This window comes from Corvus cornix, chromosome 1A (genome assembly GCF_000738735.6).
Source record: "Corvus cornix cornix isolate S_Up_H32 chromosome 1A, ASM73873v5, whole genome shotgun sequence".
NCBI lineage: Eukaryota > Metazoa > Chordata > Aves > Passeriformes > Corvidae > Corvus > Corvus cornix.
In genome coordinates this window covers 31868521-31883932 of record NC_047057.1, presented here as the reverse complement: position 1 = coordinate 31883932, position 15412 = coordinate 31868521, and the positions used below count along the sequence as shown (strand labels likewise).

Below are 15412 nucleotides of genomic sequence, written 5' to 3'. Positions count from 1 at the left end.
GTTACAATTCATAAGGAATTTAGTATGTGATACAGCTTTTTCTGATCCAGTCGAGGATGTATATTCAAAAGACATTTTCTAAAACAAGATTTAGCTACAAATACCTATTTTTCTACAAATACTTTCTGGCTGGTGCAATAAAAGTTGTAATCATTGACTTGGTCTTACAACAGGAGGACTGTGTGTCCAGACATGACATCTCAAGGTCAGCCAGCCTGCATTTCTGGAAATAAATTATATGGTGCTTACAAAAATGTTCCAGTTGTCTTTCAAAGTACCCAGGGCACCTTTATACTTGTTGAGGTCAGTATAGTAACTCCTAACAGCAAAGCAAAATATATTTATCTTCACTCACAATTGAATTCTGTTACTCCATCTTTTAATTGTTCATTTTTATTGACCTCATTTGAATTACAAAAGTAAGATCCTTATGAACTTTTCTGGAGTCGTTGTTTATAAAGTGCTGTAAATAAGATGAATTTTTTAAAATCACAACTGAGTAAAATGTTTTGAAAGAATTTCTGGGAACATAAGTATTTTGTAAGAATGAAGAAAATAATAACTTTTATGCAGACTAATTTATTTATAATCAGAGTTTTGCCAAATCTAAGAGCTGCTTTACTTCTGACTTCGGTTTTTAAGTGTGTTTATGACATGCAAAATATGTTAAAGGAGATAATGAACTATCTGGTCTCCTAATCTTATGGCACAAGAAAATTAGTCAGAAATGATAAGGATGTAACTTAACAGTTGGAGACATGAGAAATCCAATCGTTTGTATTCAGATTTCTTTCCGCAACCAAAAGAAAATGGCCCCATTTCTCACACTTTGTTTGAAATACTACAAAATCCAAATGTTTTGTAAACTCTCTGAGCTGATAGCAGCTTAGTTTTTGTTAATGAATATAAGTAATCTCTCACATTTCTGAGATACTTATTAGTTCTGTGCCATGTAAAAATAATTACAGCAGAAGCTGTTCCTGAAAATATTTTTACTGTTGTTGTAAGACTATATAGGATTTTTTTCAGCATCTTGAAATTACTTTGGACAGGACATTAGGCATGACTTAAGAGGAAGAGATTTAAAGCATCATGACTTGTGCTATGCAAATGTAAAATTTATATGAGCAGAACACTTTAAAGACCATTAGTAAGGGTAGTTTTTTATCTGTAGAATGGTAACTCTTGCATGTTAATTAATAATGCCTTCCTATACATTTTGAAGCTGTGTCAGGGGAGGTTTAGATTGGATATTAGGAAATTATTCTTCACCCAGAGGGTGGTTGGGCGCTGGAACAGCTCCCCAGGGAAGTGGTCACAGCACCAAGCCTGACAGAGTTCAAGAAGCGTTTGGACAAGTCTTGTGCAGGGCCAGGATTTGGACTTGATGATCCTTGTGGGTCCCTTCCAGTTCAGCATATTCTGTGATTCTGTGGTCGAGAGCAGTTCATTGTTTCTCTCATTCTTTTGAAGGTGTAGTAGCAATAGTTGGCAATTTGGTGTCTTGTCATCCCACTGAAGCAGACCTTAAAAAAAATGTGCTTGGTAGTAGCATGGGATTAGTGCTTTGGTCTGCTGAAAAATAATTGCTCAGAAGCAGTGATTATGCAGAGTGCATAATTATACAGTGTATAATTATATATTAAACACTGCATATCTTGAGTAGTTTATTTCTGTTGACTTTATTTTCATTACACAGAAGCAAATTCAAGTTCAAATTCCTTCAAAATATCAAATATATAAGAAAATAGTTTTTAATCATTGCTGAAGTATGAATAAGATACAGATATATCATAATCCATTTGGTGAATATGCGGTGTAATGCAATATTCAGTATTTCTCCTATTTAACTCTGCACCATGACCTCTGTGTAAATAAATGGCTGTCTTGTGGCTGTAGAGCTTGCCGGTCACTTTTGCAGTACTGTACATGCTTTTGCACCCCAATCGCTTGAAATGCCTTTTCCAGAACAAAACTAGAAGAAAGAGGCATCTGACAAATCTTTCCCCTAGAAAGGTTAGAAACCTATATTCATTCAATTTTCTTAGCGTGTCGTGTCCTGACAGGATTGTGCAAATGGTTCTTACCAACTCCAGGGTGCCAGAGTGACAAAACAATATACCTAGATTTAATCTTTTTTCTTATTATGGAACAGTTATAGCTATTGTACAGTTAAGGTTGAAGTTTGCTTCCATTAGAAGCCTCATCTACAACTCCCATCAACCACTTGTCCCCAAAACAAACCATTGCCTGTGCAATTTCACATCACATCTCATGGAGAGTTAAATATTTCTATGAAGGCTAAAGCAAGAATACAGAAGAGGACTTCTAAAGTTACAAAGATGAACTAGTTTTAGTCATCATAAACAATGAATGTGTCATACAGAGTGTATGTGTCTATTTCATTAATGGGCTTACTAGCCCTGCCTATAGTCAGAACCCCTAATAAGTCCTGTCATAGGGCCCCATTTTCAGTTTCTTATAGCTTTGATAGATACTTACTGTCTTAAGATTTTATTTCAGCCTGATGTTTGTGTTTATGCATGAAGGTATGTGTAAAATATCAGCCAGCTCAATGCAGTTAATGAGAAGCAAGACAATTGCACAACAGATCACTCATTACTTTCTGCAAACTCTATGTTTGAGCTTATGAAATGAAATGTAAAAGAACTAAAAAATTTCAGAGTGAGATATCACCTACCAGTTTAGCAGAGGACAAAACAATTTCTGGATAACAACCTTCCAGTTGTCACTGGCAGACAATAAACATTGTGTTCCACCTGGTGAAGCTGATGGCAGATTTCAAAAGTCCCAAATACATACCTGAAGTTAAACTAGCTTCAATAAATATCCAAAATATTCAAAACTTTTTAGTAGTTTTCTGTTTAATCTAACAGTTTGATGGTATGATAATAAGTTGCAGGAAAAAATATGTGCTACTCCCTCTCTCCCTATAGTATGCACTAGCTTTGTTAAACTGCATATTTCTATTATTTGATCAAATTATTCTTTTAATTTGATTAGGAACCAGTTGTGCTAATTTAAAAATGTAGTCCAATGTAAAAAAAAAATGGTACTTGAAATTCTTTCTTTTTCTTATAAAATAATTTGCTTTTGAAGAATAATCAAGAGTTGTATCTTGAATTTAAAAAATTCAATATCCATGTTAATAAGCTTTGCTTCTTTATAATGACAGGATCTAAATATAGAAGGGGCAGAAACATTCTAATTCTTGTCACATTTAAAAAAGAATATGTAAAAAGTGTTAGAGCTGTTCACTTGATCCTAAGTGCCTTGCAACATTTTTTACTCCTTTCTCAACTCATTAGACAGACCCTATTGGCATTAGAGAGGTGGTTTTTTATATAGGAGTTTCATCACGTAACTGACATTTTTGCCCTGGAATAACCTTCTTTTATTTCACTAAGATATATCTGTAGAACAGGCTATCAGTTGTGACAAATTGATGTTTTCTTCTGAAGCTCACCGACTTCCTTTGGATTAGCTGTATGAGAACAGTAAAGCTCATTTTCAGTCCTGACTTAAACTCAGTGCCAAAGAGCTTTTGCACTCAACCCTCTGTGTCACCTGTCTTCTCATGAACAACTTTTCCATAGTGAACATATGAATAAAACACTAAATTTCATTCTTTAAAATCTATTCCGTGTTGAATTAGCAGAGCTACCAATTTTAGCTATTTAAGAAAGATGAAATATCTATAATCATCATACTTTTAGTAACACATGTAGTTATTTTGCACTGAAGACTGAAATAAATTGCATGTTATCTTGTAGTACTAACGAAAACAAATAGCAGAAGCTATGTCTGCTGTTGTTCTTGGAATGGATATGTCATGAAAATTATCTAAAACAAATCACAATACACACCAAATAGGGTTTTTTATACAGCCCAATATATGGTTATGCTGCAGAAGTCTAATTACTGTGATTGATAATAGCCACTGTTTATTGCATGTCTTAGGGCAGCTGTACAATGGCTAGTGCTTGAATTTTGGTTGGCCATATTAATTATTAAGTAGGCTCCTCACTGATTCCTTTGCACTGTTCTATTTTAAAATTGATGGTGTGAAAGGAGATGGTCTTATCTGGACTGAGATAAAATTGAGGGTCATAACTTTTTTTGAAACCATAAGGTGTAACAGACTGTGATCTTCTTGGGATGAGACCTCTCTCAAATGAATGTCAGACTGTAGCTCCTTGCCTGGAAAATTAAGAGACTTGACTTTTTCTTCATTAACTTTACTATTCATGCACATTAGAGTGGTGTGGCATGCCTTTATTTTTTTTTTTTAAATTTTAATTGTTTACATTTATTTAGCTAAATTATATCTCAAGAAATGTTTTACCATGAAAATTTCTTGTTCCACTATTAAGCTGAACTGCGAGGATATAATAAAAAATGTGTCGGAGTATGGATCTTGATTTCTCTCAGTGCATTGAGATGTGTCTTTCTCAAGATTTAAAGGTTTAAATTATTTTGGTATTTTTTTATAAATTGTAATTTTGGATAATTTGCTGTCCTGCATTTTCATTGCTATTTGTAGCAGATAGTCCAAGTGAAGCCGATTGGTGTTTGACATTGAAATGCAAACATTCAACAATAGCCTTAATTTGTTTGACAGCATCTTCAGGTAATCCATACATTGCCTTTCCCAGCATGCATAATTTTAACGGTAGGGCCACAGAAGCCTCCCGGGCAAAGGATTAATTTGCAGCATTGCAACAAAAAAGCGCCTCTGTGTGTGTGTGTCAAGGCTATGCATCTCTTTTGTTAACTGGGAAATTTTTACTGCAGTGTCTGTCTGCAGCAGTGTACTTGCAAATCTGTTCTGCAGTGAAGGTGCAATCCTCTCCTTAGAGTATAGATTTGAAGGATTTGAAGGATTTGAAGGATTTTTTCCAGACTCCCCAGGATGTGATGAAGAGGAATTTTTAAAAGATCTTTCCAAAATGGAACTAAGGGTGTTTGTTTATTTTTTACTATTTGGGGACTCTCTCATGGTCTTTGGTAAGACATTTTATCGAAGGGAGGCTGAAAAAGATGGGGCTGATGTAGAGCCATTGAAGAATGACATAAATACAGCTGGTTCCCTCTTTGGGGAGGGAGAACATCTAGTGACTTTCTATTCTGGTCTTTTCTGTGAAAAACTGAACATTTCCCAGTGGGATCTGGGTCAAGATTTGTGTTTGTAATGATTGAGGTTTTGACTACTTCAGTGTTTAGACAAGATTATTTCAGTAGTGTTTTGGAAAGGAAAAATAACAGACAAGGCTGTCATTGATTTTATATATATAGATGTCATTATATGATATATATATATATATATGTCATTATATTTTATATATGGTATAGAGAAAGCTGTAGTCACTGGTTTGAGAGCTATCCAAATGAATCATCTTGATGGGTCTACACAGGAAAGTAGTTTAAAGAGTAAAGCATAAATTAAAGGATATTCCTTTACATTTAGTTTTTTTTCCATATCTGTAAGCTGAAAACAACATATGAACTGACCAAATTTTAGCTGATGCTTAAATTCCTGAATACATAAAATAGAGAGAGTATATATGCATAGACCTATGTAGGCAAATATACATAGGTATTCATAGGTATATATGTATATAGAAGATGTTTGAAAATCTGTGAATGTGGATTAATGTTAGCATCTCAGTTCTTATTTAGGTGTATAAACCACACCTTTTTCTATGATTCTGTTTTGCTGCAGCATAAAATTTTTTCATACATATCCAACAAAAAGTACTTTTAAATTCATTCATTCAGCAGAGTTCAGCTACTCAGTGCCAGAGGAGATTGGCCCCAAAATGTGATCCTAAAATAATGAGGGCTAGATTTAGTTGCCCTTTTGCTGCTTCTTCTCTTTCCTCCCATGTACAAGAAGAAATGTTAATGCTGATTTAGCATTTCCACACTTAAAAAATAAAAGACAACTTCTATTAGTCAGTTTCATAATGCAATGCAGAAGAATGCACCAGAGATTGCTGCTTGATCCATCTCTGGAACTGTCACGCTAATGGAACGTGCAAATGCTCTGATGAAGAGGAACATAGTGCCACAAATGGATTGAAAATATACCCTCCAAAGGTCTCCTGATCTTTTGATCCTCCAATATTTTTGTTTGACAAAAACAGTGACAACAAAAAGTCAGCTCCCCAGCTGGGACAAGTCAACTGACAGCAATATACAAAGCCATAGTAACAGATTGTGTGGACTATGAAACACATAATTAGAATTTTACTAATATACTTAGCTAAATTACTTGAAATAGCATTATACTGGAAACAGTTGGTAAAATGAGTATTTATGACTTAGAAAAGATAACATCAGGGATGAGATTATTTCAGAAGCGTAGTTACCTAATAATATTATTTTCATGTAATTTTCCCAAATCCATGTCTTCTTAATATGGGATTTAAATGAATGGTTGTCAAAATGAAGTATTTGGGGGAAAAAAATCCAGGGTACTACAACTTTTTTTTTTTTTTTGCTGTCATTTGAAAATATTTGGGTGGTATTAATCTGGAAAAAAAAAGTGGAAATTGCTTGGTTTTTGATAAAATTCTAAGTGAAGTAAGAGATTTTCCGATCTGAGCTTCATATCTGAAAACAGGCATTTTGTAGTTTTCTTTTGCTGTGTCTACATTCTGTCTTTAAAAATATTTATATCACACTTCAAATTGATCTAGGAAAAGCCAGTTGTTGTTAAAAATATATTTCTGTATTCACAATGTAAAGGTAATGTGATAACAGTAGTATCACGTTCACTAGCACACGTAGATACCACTGAAATTCACTTATTTTCTCTAGGGCTTCTTCATCCTCCCTTTCAAAATTGTATCAAGTTCTGCTAATATGTATCCTATCCTATTTATTTTAATGTCTTCCAGGACATTATCCTAATAAATATCTACTAAATATTCAAATGAGGTATTTATGTATAAAAGCCATTTATTTATATGTAAATTTTGAGTAACTGGTTTGGGAATGCTGATGTCTCTCCAAGCAGTATTAAAAGTTGTGGAGCAAAATTGAAAAGTGCAGCTTCTGCAAACGGTTGCAGCATCGCATTTGCAAAACAGCTGAGCTTGCTGGGTGGCATCCCGGGGTGAGAGGGAGAAAAGCTACCCTGCTGCAAGGCAGGGCACAAGGTGCCCTGGCTGGTGTTTCCATGAGCCTGCAGAGAAATTTGCTTTTGACATGACCTAAAGAACCAGAGAGGAAAACTGGAACCTGAAAAGGCTGTTAGTTAATTCTGAGCTCTTACATGACCACCCCTGCCAGCAGCACACAAGTGACTCTTGCCACAGCTGAAGATTGAAAATGCAAATTATCTGAAGAGCAAGCTGTAATTATTATTTATATTGGTAAGCAAAGTGCCTTACTATATAGGTGTTACACATTCAATTTGATATGACATTCTAGTTCAGGAATTATTTTGCAATATTTTAATATTTCTTTTTTAAAAATTAACCAGTAATAATATTTTAAAATATTATACACAGAAGAGAACGAGAAAGAGTAACTTTAATTTGTTTTTACAAGGCATACAAATTATTCCATGTTCCTTGCATTTGACTGGATGACTGTGGTTCCTTGAGCTTATCAAAGCAGAAGGTTTTTAACAAATAAGTAAAGAGGTGGTGCGTAAGTTGTACTATGCAGAGATTGGGGAATGCTTGCATGAGGTGTGTTCTTTATTGTCCAGGGCTACTGAAAATATGAAATGTGTTGGAAGATGTGAGTTTTAACTAAAAATTAGAAACTATTGTGTTTTGAATCAAAAGGAAATACTTTGATTTTGAATGTTTTAAACTAAATAAGGTTTTTTAATTGAAATAATCTTAAAAAATTAAAAATTGAAGCAGATACTTGTTTAAAATATTTTGATTTATTCAAGGTGAATTCATGAATTGGTGGAGTTTTTGCTTATGGAGTTCTCTGCAAAAAAACTCCAACCAACCTTCCTGTGAAGTTTCATGGAGCTGTAGTTCTGCTACAGCGCATTTTGTCTCATGCGTACAGCACATATAGCTGTCACATTCCAAAGCTCATGGTAAGAATAGACTCAGTCTAAATAAAGTGATGAGGTTTTTATAGCTGCCATTAATTTTTGTGAACTCTTTTTGCAGTTGGATGGCCAAATATTTCTGTATTGACACGTGCAGACAATCTTAATAAGCTGACCAGTACAGGATACTAAGGGATGTGTGAAAATCTGTTCTTCAGTCTAGGTTATGTTATTGCCTTGGTTTTTACAGCTCCCAAGGGTCCTTAAGATGGGAGAATAGATTGTTTAGTAACACACTAAGAGGATTTGAAGTGTTTCACCTCTAGGACATTGATTTATATCGCAGGCTAGGTTGGCACTCTCTGAATGTAGTTATCACCTGAGAGCCTTTGTTTGGCCTGTGTGAAATGAAAGGCTTAAATTCATAGTGGACAGATCCAAATCACAAAATTGCCCTCTTGTTTTGTACTAATTATGGCCTTTCAAGTTTCAATAAAGAGGCAAGGATTAAGTAGACATTAAAACTTCCCTCATGTCCCTGGTGAGTAATCTTTGTTAAGGCACTTTGTCATGTTATCCTTGACAGTCAGATGCTGCTGTCACCATGCCAAACACCAGTTTAATCAGTAATGAAAAAACCTTCAAGAATAGAAAAACTCTGACATTAACTTTAAAAAGCCATAGAAAAGGTTCAGGATGAGAATTTCTGCTGTTTAGAAAACTGTTATTCGTCAAAGACTTGGGGTCTAGCAATCTCAAACTCACAGTCATCTCAAATGGTTGATTATCATGTGTCTGATTTCAGTGAAGAAACAGTGAAAAGCTGCATGCATAAATCACATTTCTATTTTTATATCTGCTGCACTACAAACTGATGCAAAATAGAATGTTCACTGGATAGAAGCAATCCACGCTGAAATATGGGGAAAGTTCTACTCCTAACTGGCCAAGCATACATTAAATACAAGAATAGTACCTGCCCGCTGAAGAAATATGTGAGTCTTATATACCATCTACTTCAGAACTTAGTGGAAGGAATATTAAAACTTTATTCTGGATTTTCTGTAGATGAGCTAGGTTGGGGAGAAATTTGAGGTTAGATAGGAGATTTTATTTTGTTGTATGTTTTTCCCCCCAGAAGTATGGTCAAACAGTGCAACAGGTACCTGAACAATGGGTGGTTTGAAATGCCAGGATGTTCCCAAACAAAAGGATAATGATCCTTAGAGCCCAGCTGCTACAAGGGTAGGAAGCACCCAGGTCCCCAGGATGTGCAGCTTGAGGATATCCAAAAGGGAATGTCTCCATAGGAGAGCACACTTCAGATCTTGTATCTGAGGCATTAGGAATGACTAACATATCTTCCAGGGACAAGCATTAGTCAGGAAGATACTTTGAAATAAATTAAGTCATAGAAGAGACTCCTTGACTTTGGATTCGTAAAACATCATCTAACAAACCCAGAATACTCTAGATAATTAAAGGGTAATTATTTTTCTTTTTTAAAATTTTACGATCATGGCTGCTCTAGTCCTTCCTTAATACTTGCTGGTAAATTACATGCCAGGCTGCAGCCATGTAACTGCACAGTCCACTGTTAGTAGAAAGTTAGTGAGACTCAGTGTGAGATCCCATGGAAGAAGAAGGTGATTTTATTTTAAACAACAATTCTTTAATTCATAGAATCACAGAATGTTTTGCATTAGAAGGGATCTTCAATGTATTATTTCAGTTCAGGGCACATCAATTTTGTCAGGCCAGAAGGTAAAATAGAGGAAAAGATTGGCAAAAATGCAGAGCTTTGAGAGGCCTAACTTCAAATTTTATATGGGCCTGTTGTATGTGGAAAGGAATTTTTACATTATGATGAAGAATAGTGAGTGTTTACTGGGTACATGCCTGGGTCAAAAAGCTTAGCAGGCTGCAAGGTGGTTACATATTTGGGACTTGACAAACTTTCAGTAGACATCAGGGACATTTTGTCAGTAGAATGGGAGCAGAATAGCAACAATACTATGCATTAAACCAGTAAGGAGACCTTCTTCCTAAACTTCCAAAATCCTGGATTTTTTACATTAATTTCTGTAGTTGATTTATTCTACCAATTAAACCGCATCTTCTAGATGCAGCTACACTATATTTTTGTCACCATCTCTTTTTATTATGTAAGCTACTAAATTGATGATTTGTTCTTTGAAAGTAATTGTTTATTACCTTGTTTGTGTATTTTTTCTTCATATTTTTGATTTGCCAAGTCAACAAATTGCCTCATTTTTTATGAAAGCCAGCTTTTAGCATAGGCTGGTTTGCTAGTATCATTAAATAAAAGACATTAAATGATTACTGCAGTTGTAGGGAGTTATGCAGTGTAGTTTCAACCTTTAGTGAGTAAAACTTACACATATGCAAAATTTTTCTACTGAAATCTGTTACTAGCTTTGTCAGCTGGCACAGCAATATATAGAAGGAAAAGAAACTAATTCTTTTGGAGTAGTGCAGTGATGAAGTACATGGCATTATCTTTTGGAAAAAAAAAAGCTCAAAGGGTAATGTGCTGTGGTTTGTGTTGCCCTTGGTTTTCTTTTCCTTTCTGGTTTCTTCCCAGGTTCAATGTGGAATGCTCAAGTGGCTGTTCATTGAAAATGTCTTTAGGATCTCTTTGGCTCTACAGTTTTTATAGATCTAAATGGATTTTTTCCCTCACAGATTTCCTTTTCTATAGGAACTTTTCCCATCCTCCCCTACCAAGAAATCTCTTTTTAGAGGCAATGGAGGAGGTGGCAAGGCCAAGTGGGGCCAGAGACAGTGGTTGCTGCAGCAACAAGATAAATTTGTCCAGGCATCTGGGGTTGCTGTCAATTGTGTTTCAGAGGCAGCTGGGCTGGGTGAGTTCCCCACGGCCCTGGTTTGCAGAGGTGGGAGGCAGCTCCTTGGGCTCAGTGCTGCTGCCACCCTTCTGCAATTGCCACCTTATGGGGCTGTGTCCTTACTGCCACCCATGGTCTGGGCTGCCCTGGAATGTGCTGGGAGGGAGCACTGGAGTAAGGGAAGGGTCAGGGCTGCTGTGCTCTGGCTAAATAAAAGCAGGAAGGTTCCACTGCCTCTCTGCTGCTTGCTGAACAGACACGAGCTGTTCTCTGTGTGTGTGTGAAGGGTGTAACACTAGGTCTGAACCAACAGATTCCATTTTTTCATAGGGCACATTAGGAGATTTATCACTAGAACAACTCCAACCACAGCTTCTGGCTGCAGAGCCAGTATAGAGCTTGAGCAGAGCCAGCTCTTGCCTGTTTGCAAAACAGGTGTTTTCTTTACTGAGCTTATGGAAGGCAGACTTACCTATTTTTCAGGCAGAGAAAAGACCTTAATCTCCTCCTGGAGTTGTTGTCAGAGTATTTCCTGATTACACAGGGGTACCTTAGAATAACTGTTAATCATGTTCAGCTCTCAGGATGGGCTCTGTGCTACTTTTGTCAGATTAAGGGCTAACAAGATGATTGCTTTTTCCCTGAACAGCTCATCAGACTTTGCTCATTGATACTGCCACTGCCACTTCATTTGATATCCTTAAGCAAGCCTTTGAGTTGCTGTCTGTACTCATCTTTGGCTCCCTGCGCCAGCAGGCATAGGGATGGCGACCGGACCTGATTCTGTGGCTGCTGCTGCTATGACTGCAGCAGAGCCAGTGATACTCCTACAGGCACAGTGGCTGCTCCTGCTGCTCTGGCCCTGCTCAGGCTGAAAATGAGTGGTTTTGTTGGGCAGACAATTATTGTAAGAGCTTCAGTTCTTTCTGTTGCTGGTAGTCCCAGTTACCCATTTTAGCGAAGTGTTTGGACCCATATTAATTCAAGGAGGAGAAATGCCATCACTGGCCTTGGGAAGGAAGCCCCCCTGCAGCAGCCCAGGCTGTGGGGTTGTTCCTGGCTGGGGAGCAGCTCTCTGGGGCTCTGGTGGGCAGCTGAGCATGGGCAGCCCTGTTCCCTGGCCCAGGATGGCCAGTGGACTTCTGGGCTGCACAAATAGAGGCACAAGTGGTAGTGGTAGACTGGAAGAAGGGATCATCCTCCCTTACTCAGCACTCATTAGACCTTGTCTCACTGTGCTCAGTTTTGGTCCCCCAAAAGAAAGACACAAATGGGAGCACGTGCAGCAGAGGGCTCAAGATCTGAGCATTTGCCCTGCAAGGAGAGTGTGAAGGACTCTGCCTACTGGGGACCTAACTTCAGTTTCTTGATGCCTGTGTGGTAGTTAATGAGGAGATGGCGACAGGCTCTTTCAGAGACTGGGAAATAATGAGTGTAAGCTAGAAGAGGAGAGGTACAGACTGAACATAAGAAAACCCTTTTTTTACCATCAGACTGTCCAGTTGTGCTTTCTGTCCTTGGGGGTTTATAAAACTCAGTAGGATAAAGCCCTGAGCAACCTGGTCTGAGCTCAAAGGTGACCACTTGAGTGGGTGGCTGCACTAGAGACCTCCTGCCTCCTGAAGTCCCTTCCAGCCTTGCCTGACTAAAATAACCTTTCCTTTGCTGGTGGAAGAGAAGTGAACAAAGGAAGGTGAAGAGAGAAACTGTCCCTGTATATCCCATTATTTTGTGTAGGCCACCAAGTATGGCTTTGACATAGTATTGCTATTCCACTGGCTTGTCCTATTCTGCTAGTCTGCGAGACCAATGCATTCCTGAGGGATTAACCCTGTGGCTGGCTTTGTGAAAGTCTATTTCTCAGAGGATTATCAACAATCCAGAGGAAACCAGGCACTAATGGACTAATATAAAACATGACATGATTTTTTTCTTGTATCTTTTATCAGTGTTGCAACACTTGGGTCAAACAGCATGTCTGGGAGAGGCTGGTTGTTCTCATGCCTGGGGCTGACAGTCTCTGTGGCTTTGAAACCACCAAAGAAAGTGGTGGTTTTTCTGTGCAAGAATTTGCCTCCAACTCAAACTATCCTTTTGTTCTTTTATTACCTGACTGTGCTGTATTTTATTCATTATAAGAAACATTTTTGTTCTCCAATATGTTCTTTTGTATGCCTCCTTTTACCTGATCAAATACTTCTTAGCAGTTCTTTTAACGCTTATGGGTCATGGAACATTAGGCACCAAATAAGGGCTGTATCTAATAGTGCAGAATGAATGGTCCTCCTGCTGCAAGGCCTCACTTATCACTGTCATAAAAGAAGGAAAACAATATAGCATGGTGGGCACTGGTTTTTGCTGCTTAAGGAATTCAGTAGGGCACTTGAAGGGATCCTCGCAGCTCTGTCACAGGTGTTATGGACTATGTGAAAAATTGCAGCTCTTTCTGCTGGGAAATGTAAGTACAAGGCTTTGGTACCTGTATCCTTATGAAACTTCAGCTGCTATCGCTAAAGGCCAGGATAAAAACCAAGAGGCTGCAAAAGGAGGTGGCTTAATTTTTTATTACATAGAATTTGTCTGATCAGGAGCCTTTTGGTTTTAATAAAAGAGGAGTTCATCACATGTAGATTGCAGTTCTGAAATTCAGAAAACAAAGTAATAGGTTAAATTTATTTGGGGGGGGTTTTAATTTTGTAATATTTTTCAACAATCCTAGGAAACAGGTTCTGCCGTCACGTGGATTTGCACTAGAGGATAGAGTTTATTTGCTCATGTTCCAGATGTCTAGCCTGTAGATAGCATTCTCTAATTTTAACAATCAACATCCAGAGCAGAGGAGAAAACAAGTTACAATCATAAGCTTACATCTCAGTGTTCATTGAACCTAGTGTAGAGACTGATACAATTTTTTAGTGACCAATTGACCAGATTAACTCATAAGCAACCAGAAATATCTAGCTATGTACTGTAGCTGTTTTTACTTCAGATTGCTTTCTACTGTTTGAAATTAACTTAATTTGAAAAAGATTTTGTCAATACACATCAAGTTAAATGCAAGTGATTCTGCATACTTACCATTTTTTATTGAATTTAAGTAAATTTTATTGATGTGAAAGGTTGCATAATTTTGTAGATATCTATGTTGGTGAATTTTTAATCTCTCCAATTAAAGACAAACTACTCTGTTCCTTTAATGTGAGAAAACCTAGGATTCATTATATAAACCAACAATAATATTCCCTTATCCCAGCAAAACTTCTATTTTTAATTAAATGAAATTTCAGCAGTGAAAGGGTTTGTTGGAATTGCTGCTTGCTTAGTCAGAAAGATTTTCACTGTTATTTTTTGTGCTGTTGTAGGCACATGTTCACACACACAATTTATATAGTCTGTTCAGACTCTCTTTGTAAGATTTTATAGTCTGAAGACATGATATTGGATGGTCCTGTCTTTCTGAATTGTCTGTATTTGCAGCTGATCCATTTGTAGGATTTGATTTTCAGGAGGTTATAGAGCTAAGTTTTAATTTATGTCTCAGTTCTCTGAAGCACCAGTGTTAACCTGTGAAGCTCTCACCACACTTGGGATGTGAACTATAATAAAGAATGAATCTTTTACTGTTTCTCAGATTATTTTTAAGTATAGAGCGCACCGTTTTTAGAGTAAGAGGTAAGGTTTGAAAATGTTGGGACTATTTGAACATCACCTGAGCTTGGTGGAATTATGCAATGAGAAACCTAATACAAGATCCATATTGTGTACTAATGCATTTTTAATATAAAGTTTTTAGAACAACCAAATTGAAACAATTACTTAAAAAACCTACTTATCAATACAGCTTCAATAATGTACAAGATACAGTAGATCAGAGTAATTTTTGATTCAACCATTTTTAGTTGGGAAACATTGACAGAACTGAACTTAAACGGCTTGTGGGAGATCCATTTTGATTAATTTCCTGGCTTAAAATAGTTTTGAAAAAGTTTTAAAATTGTGGAAACAACCCACTTTGCCATTTTCCAAATGAAGAGTTTAGTTTTTCTTAATTGAAACAATTGTTTTGAAACATGTATTTGTTTTATAGTAGTATCAGCAATGGAATGGGAATTTTAAAAACTAAATATTTTCTGTTGACATTTTCAAGTTGCGAAAGATTGGCGAATTTGGCGTTTGTTTTCCTCTCAATGGGAAAGCAAAGCAGTTGAAATCATGAATATTTTTGTGTGCCAGGAAGTTACTTTCCCATTGAGATCTGTTACAGTACATGGAAAGGGATAGTATATAGCTACCCTAAGGAATCCACTGAGGACAAGAGTGGAGCTTGAGGCATATCAGTCAAGAGAGATGGCCTTCCCACACTGCTAGAGCCTTCCTTTGTTAATGTTCCTAAATTATCTCTTGGGCAAGCATAAAGTAAATAGTCAACTGATGATGGATAACAACCAAGGGAAAGAAAAGGAAAGGTTTAGAGGGTCAAGGGCTCAAAAATGGATTGCTT

At 36.9% G+C, this 15412-nt stretch overlaps 1 protein-coding gene across 7 annotated transcripts in view; it reads left to right on the top strand.

Annotated features, from left to right (window-relative positions):
- Window positions 1-15412, top strand: part of TAFA2 (TAFA chemokine like family member 2) — a 186207-nt gene that overhangs the window by 83217 nt on the left and 87578 nt on the right. The gene's annotated exons all lie outside the window — the stretch shown is intronic.